A 7676-nucleotide genomic window follows, 5' to 3' on the forward strand; every position below is an offset into this window, starting at 1 on the left:
TTTTTTGAGATTGTTTTTTTCTTTTTTCCTGTATCTACAAACATGCACAGAGAAGTCACACAGATTTTTCTCTTCCTTTCCTGAATAGAATTACTCAGCAAAGCCGCCAGAACACATCTGTTGCAGAGGCAATGCAACACACATCCATATTCTTACGGACATTTTTGATCTCACATGGCTTTGTATCGATGCCAAGAATGTCCCAGTCTTTTCCTTGTCATTCTCACTGCATATTCAAATTGGCAAAAGTAATAGTGAGCTAATTTTACATGTGAGGCTGATGTCTTTGTATTTGTCCCACCCTACAGAATCTCATTTATAAAGAAGCAGTGGAGAAATTTTTACACAAGTAACTCTTAAAAAATACTGCAGTGAACTGCTGCTGGTTATGCCTCCACCTCCAAGTATTCAAAAGTCTACTTGGGAAAAGAAGGTTCTGTATTATTGAAGAAGATTAGAAAGGCAGAAGCTTGAAATTGGCTTAAACATTACAGTAGAGTTCAATAGAGGAAATTAAATGATTAAACAAAACCTCTTGTTTTTCTTCTCCAAGAAGAAAAAAATTTGCTCAGATTTTCCTGGCAATTCTCTGGAGCCAGCAGAAACAAAGAATCATAGAATATCCTGAACGGAAAAGGACCCACAAGAATCATCAAGTCCAGCTCTTAACCAGCATAGAACAACCCCAAATCCAAAACCCTATGTCTGAGAACACTGTCCAAATGCTTCTTCAACTCTATGGCCACTGCCCTGGAGTGCTTGTAGTAGTGCACAACCACCTTCTTGGTGAAGGAGCTTTTCCAAATATGCAGCCTGAATTTCCCCTGCAGAGGGGAGGATGTTTCAGCACTTTCACTGTTGTGAAATTTCCAGAGAAAGTCTAGGACTAAAGAGTCCTAAAGTCCTTAGAAGGACTAAAATTATGCTTAGGTACCCCAATGCTCCTTCTATGCCCAGATTTATCTAGTGAATGACTGTTCTCAGTTTCTGGAAGAGAATTTCTAAAGAAGTCATTACCAGTACAAAGAAGATCAGACATGAAAATGGTAACTACTTCAACTAAATTAACAGAATAGCATAAAGAAATACAAGCAATCCCAACTTCAGATCTAAATGTTGCCATATCTATCTTCAGTCTAGAAATGTTACTCAGTGTCTGCTGCAGATACAAACTAAAAACTTAGGAGTTCAATGAGAACTGGTTAGAATTCAAGAGCAGTGGTTTTCAACACATGATTACAGAGCTTCTTTGTATCTATAGATCACCTCCATTGATACCAAGAAGATTGGTTGTTCAGATATTATTTTATCAGTCCAAAAAATAAATGAGTTTTAAACCCCAAGGATTGTAATTGATGTGAATGTAATAAGCTGTTCTATTTCATTAAAAGCAAGACTAGAACCAAAGACATTAATAAAAATGATATTACTTACTTTGTGCATCAAGACAGATGAACATAAGCCAACTAATCAATGCAAAACCCACAGATCCTGAATACGCCATGAGCGCTGCAGAAAAAATACACTACCACAGGCAAAAAAGATGGTTGTTTCTCATATGCAGTATTTTCAAAGATCTACTTCATAGTTTGCAGCTATCAACGAATACTCCAGTGATGAGGAAAGAAACGTGCCAAGCCTTTGATAAAAGTCCACAGACTATATAACCTGCTTATCATTTTCACCTCATGTGATCAAAGTCCATTTTGGGCAGTAAAAATAAACCAACAAGGAAATACTGTTGCGTTATAGCAAAAAAAAAAACAAAAAACAAAAAACAAAAACAAACCACCCAAAAAACATAAGCTATTTAAAAAATTATTATTTAACATACAGATGGAAATAAATAAATTAGTAACTTAGAACCTGTAAGATGTTCTGACCAACAGCAGAGAGATCTACATATTCTCTGGAAAGGAAAACTAAATGGAGTGTGAAAGAGCAAAGGAACCACGTTATCCCTTTTGATTCTATTATACTGAAAGAGTATCTTCTTACAACTCTGTTCCACAAGAAAGAAATACTAGTGTTGTAAGAACAATAGTTCCTATTTTTTGTGATGAGAACAGACACTCCTGAAATGTACCTAAGATTTTACAGCTGGTGTATGTTCAGAATAAGTTTAGCAGGCAGTTAAAACATTTTACTTCAGTGAAGGTACCTCCAAAAAAAGGACAGAAAGTTTGCAGAAGATTTTCAGGGATGACAAATGATTTCTCTGAGCATGAAGTTTGTTTGAAACACCCAGAGGTAACTGAAATCTAGAGGTTGTTTCTTTAATTGAAAGCAACAACCAATTACTCAGAAATGAAACAACTGCCAAAGGTTCATATCTGTTTGCATCAACACTTTTTTGTCACCACGGATACAAAAGTAATCCCTATAGCTTCAGTGAAAACACGAAACAATAAAACTGCACTTAACTGAATAGCAAATCATTATTACACTTTCCTAGCCTTAAGTAACTGAAATGGAAATGTGGGAACAATTCAATCAGGAGGGTTTAAAAGTATGAAAAGAAGTTTGATCTCTGTTACTCTTTTGAAGAAACGCCACATCCAACCATGATTGTCCATTTATTCAGTTATGTCATTACTAGAGCATATCAGAGTCATTTTTTTTCTTGCATGATTGCTACCTGCATCCACGATGACCAGGTCTTAGCAAGACTGTTTGGTGAACTTCACAATGCAGATCTGTGCACAGCATACTTCCTTGAAAGTGTAGGGAGGCAAAAAGACAGATGGAGAAAGAAGGCTAGAGATTTTTCAGTGAGATAAACTTCCTCTAGCTTCCAGTGAACAGCATAACATATATCTCAATGCCACAATACCACATCAGAGGCTATATAACCTCATGTTTATGTAAAAAAAAATTGTTCTAGCAACAAATCCTCCTGACCACCAGAAATATTTCAGTGCTGGAATCTTAACCCATTAATGAAGATCTACTGTTAGATATTCCAAGTCACAGCAAAGGCAGAGCAGCCTCAGTATTTTCTAGTAACTTCTGATAGAAAGGTCAATGATAAATCATACTAGACCATAAAGGGTTAAATTCCAGAAAGATCTCCCTCAGTATCTTCAGAGACAGCTATAAGCTATAGGAGGCAGGCCATTCTTGTACATAAACCCAGTGCAAAAAAAAAAAAAAAAAAAAGATAACTGAAGGTCACCTACACGTGGGCATAGAACTCAGGCCAAGAACATAGAACAAGTATAGCTCAGGCCTTTTCAGCAGCTTCTTAGCTGAGATGTTCCTAGTCCAAAGCTGACATATAAGATGCTTTCTTCCAGCTCAGTTACTCTTCTATGTGATCAGGGCTCTAAGGTCAGTCAAAGAGAGGCATCGTGACAGTCCCTGATGAAAAGAAGAATGAGAGCGAGAATATTCTCCTTGGCCTCTCAGAAAAACATGGTGTCAGAGCTGTGGGGATGGAGTGGGCACAGAATATTTGGTCCAACTTAGAAGGAGTCTCAGATCATATGAATTCCCTCCACAACGATGCCCATATGATGGAGGGGAATGGAAAAATAAATCATTCCAGGAGCTGCCCTTACTGCTGCCGTACAATTCTGTGAACGACAAACTCAAATTATTCAATAGCTGGAAAAGTTGGTTGAAAACCTTCAAGATCGACAGAAGTTTGTAGACAGAAGATCTTAGGGGGCAGTTAGAGGAAGGAAAACATTCAGCAGTCCTCTTCTAATGAGCCCTTAGAAAACAGTTGATAAATGAGATGGCATTCCCCAGGGATCCAAAAGAAAGCCTGGATAATGTGAGAGTCCAAACAAAGAAGTTAGAAAACTCAATGACCCCTCCACACCTTCTGATAAAAACTGAGTATAAGCATGGAGATGACAAAGATGATTATTACTAATGTTTGGTTCACAGACACATCTGCCCAACACAAAGGAAAAGTATGAAAATATCATGCTATGGTCCTAGAGATAAGGATCAATTTCATTAACGTCACTAAGGGATAGGGGAGTGCTCAGGTCAGGGAGTGCATTCCAGCATGAATCAGAGTCCACTGAACACGTGCAAATTTATACTGGTTGGTATGCTGTCCTCAAGTTTGCACAGTGTAGTTCCCTTTCTGGGAGCAAAACGATTGGAAAGTTAACTGTACCCTCATAGGGCAGAAGGATAAATGGCAAGAGATTCTTGCTATTGCCAAACACGGTCTATTTTCTGTGTGTGAGTCACATCCCACCCAGATAACAGGATTCCAGCGAGTCACTGAAACAATATGGCAGACAAACTAGCCAGGATTTCCCCCTCAAGACAGAGAGAACCAGATGGTGACAACTAGGAGAGACTTGTGGAAAGGGGGCATAGCAGTGCTCACAATCTGCATTGGGAGGGCCAAGCTCAAGGCTGGTCCGTTAGCAGGGAGAAATGTCACACTTGCATTTCTGCTTGTGAACTGTGCTGCACCTGCTCAGACAAACATCCCTTACAGGAAGCCCTTCTCCACTTAAGGGAAGGAAAGCACCTATGGGAGATGTGGCAGGCTGATTATATTGGTCCTTTTCATAAATCTGAAGGCAAACAACATTAACAAGTCTAAGCAGAAATAGTCTCTGGCCTACTACAGGCCAAACCTTTCGCTTGAGCAACATGGGAAAACACTGTTAAGGCCCTTAAGAATCCTCCCAAAACCCAATTCAGTACCATCAGACAATGGTTCTCATTTCACCTCAGGGACAGTATAGGAATGGGCACAGGAGGAAGGTATTTGATGGGTTTTTCACATCTTTTTACCCACAGGTACTGTGGAACAATTCAATGGTCTCCCCAAGAAGTTCCTAAAACTGGGGAAGCACAGTTGGGCTTCCTGACTGTCTGAGGCTGCTGCAATAGTCAGTGACCACTGAGGGGTACGTGAGTGTCCCAGTTTTAATGCCTTCTATCCCAATGTCCCTTTACTTTTGCCTGTAACTACGTTTGAGAGTTCATGTAACAGAACACAGCTACTCCTCAGGCCAACCAGTATTCATTAATCTGCCCAACATCAGGCCTGTCCCTTTGACCCTCACCGAACCTCTGCACAAATAAACTGGAAGGCTTGAGATCATTGAGGAAAATGTACAAAATTAAGCACTGCTGGATTTCACCTATACTCTATCCTTGGTTCCTCTGGGACCAGGAAGTTCTCTCTCTTTCGTTTTTCATATGCTAACAAATGCTGATTCTACCACCGTACCCCACAAGTTCCCTTCTCACCTTGTTCCTTTTTCTAAGATGCCTGTGGCATCGTCAATGCCACTATTCTGGGCAGACATCTTTGGATTGATATTTGTAATCACTTATGCTGATCCTTTTGTGCACATTGGGTAACTGTAGTCCCATTCCTGTGTCAGGTGTTCCAGAAGGATGGAACCAAATTCTAATTATAATGAAATGAAATTATAATGAAATGAAATATACTTTAAAAATGAATGTAGCTGGCACATGCTCTGAATACATGACTCCCCAGCTCCTGGGAAATGCAAGAACTAAAGATAGGATGTTGGTGAACAAAGGGTGCAACCATGAGAAAGTATCTCAAATCTCTGTGATTGATGTCAAAACAGGAGCAAGAGGTAGAAAAGTAACAGTGCCACAGAAAGGTGGGAGTGTTAGTACCACTTTACTTTAATGCAACCTGTTAATGTAGCTTGTCTCTGGCTAGCAGTGGTCTGGGACGATCACTTAAATTTAAAAATGTTATCAAACACAGAACAAGCGCCCTGCCTACATTGACTCCTCCCAGTCACCCCACTACTGAGTAGTAGAGGATGGGGAAAAGGCTTTGTCCTCACAGCATTATGAGATTGAAACATGCAAGCAGAAATAGAAGATAACAATGGATATTGTTTAACCCATCCTGGTCTCTTAAAAGGTCAAGTTGTTGATGAAAACCAGTATCGCAGCAATCAAACCAACCTGCTCACCATTTCTAAATGCATCCTGTGCAGCATGGCTAATGTGGCTACACAAGTGAGCACTTCCCCTGACTAAATGAGCGTGTGACTGGCATAACAGGAGCAGGACTAGGAGTAGTAAGTAGTACAGATACTGAAATGCTCATAAGTAAAGCACACCAACAAGTGACCTGCACGTATTACAGCACCGCTTGCAGTCTTCCCTATCAGCACTGGGAACCAACCAGAGGCTCTTATCTATTACCTCAAAGGGAGAGGACTCATATGAAAGACCAACAATTAATTGTAGATTCACTTGCCATAATCCAAGGAAATGTTTTTGTAGCTCTTAGTTATATCCAAGCTCAAATATGGATGCAATCTACAGTAGCAGCAATTGTAAGAGAAGGTGAAGGAGGTACTTCGCACACTGAAATTCAAAAGGTGATTTGGGTAACACAAATAAATTTGAAAGAGAATTTCAATCCTGGTGGCATCTATGGTGTTTTACTCATGATCCTGTTAAAAACCATGCTGCAGCCTTTGTCCGAATGATATGCAATGCTTCAGTATATACCATATACCCAATCGTTGTGTTGAAATTTATTCACAGTGGGGCTACACTCTGTCCATTAGAACACAGAGTATGGGCTCAACAAAATGGAAATGAATGGCAAACTGCTGATGTTGGTGCATGTGCTCTAAGGGAAAAACAAGGGTTTATTTGTGAGTTATACTGTCAAAGCTCAAGGCATTTGTCTCAACAAAGCTTATAAACAAGAGGGCGTACATCTGTGTATGGAGGAAGATACTGATAGGACAAGGGGAATGGTTTTAAACTGAGACAGGGGAGGTTTAGGTTGGATATTAGGAGGAAGTTTTTCCCCACAGAGGGTGGTGAGGCACTGGAACAGGTTGCCCAAGGAGGCTGTGGATGCTCCATCCCTGCAGGCATTCAAGGCCAGGCTGGATGTGGCTCTGGTCAGCCTGGGCTGCTGGTTGGTGACCTGAACACAGCAGGGGGTTGGAACTCGATGAGCATTGTGGTCTTTTGTAACCCAGGCCATTCTGTGATTCTATAACACTGAACATAATACCTGCCATTTTTAAGTGTATCCTGATGAGACTCCTGAAACTGTGCTTATCTACACTGGAAAATGATGTGTCCGTGCAAGAACCTCTTGTAATTTTATACTCATAGGTAATACTAATAAAGATCCAAGCAATTACTCAAATATTCATGTTTCAACTTTATCATGTAAAACATGCTCATACTATTCAGGTTTTATGATTGCTTACTGGGATAACTGTACATTCATGTTTCTTTTCTTCTACATCTTTTTTGTTCTGAAGCCATCTCTGTGGCTAAAATTAATATTCTGTCCCTTTCCCCAACATTTTGAGACATTAAGCAAACAGGCACAGCTCCACAGAACAGCAAGCAAGTTTAAACACACATGTATGTGACATGCTGTATTCTTTCCTATATACCAACTGCACATAAAATGGATCTACATCTCGCAATTTCTACAAACAAATAATGGAAAATAATCCTAATTCATGGATCTATCAGACTATTTAAATAGTAAGATCAGGACTGCAGCAGTGGGATGCAAAATTAAGGATGTTTTTAAGCATAGCTCAATCCGACATTTTGCTCACTTAAGCAATCTACTGGGCAGGTTGCTCCAGAACCAAAAACTTAATGCAGATAAGTATTTTCAGGTTCCTGTATATTTGGGATAGCTCAGCCTTCAATTATATCCT

This window comes from Tetrao urogallus (genome assembly GCF_951394365.1).
Source record: "Tetrao urogallus genome assembly, chromosome: 2".
NCBI lineage: Eukaryota > Metazoa > Chordata > Aves > Galliformes > Phasianidae > Tetrao > Tetrao urogallus.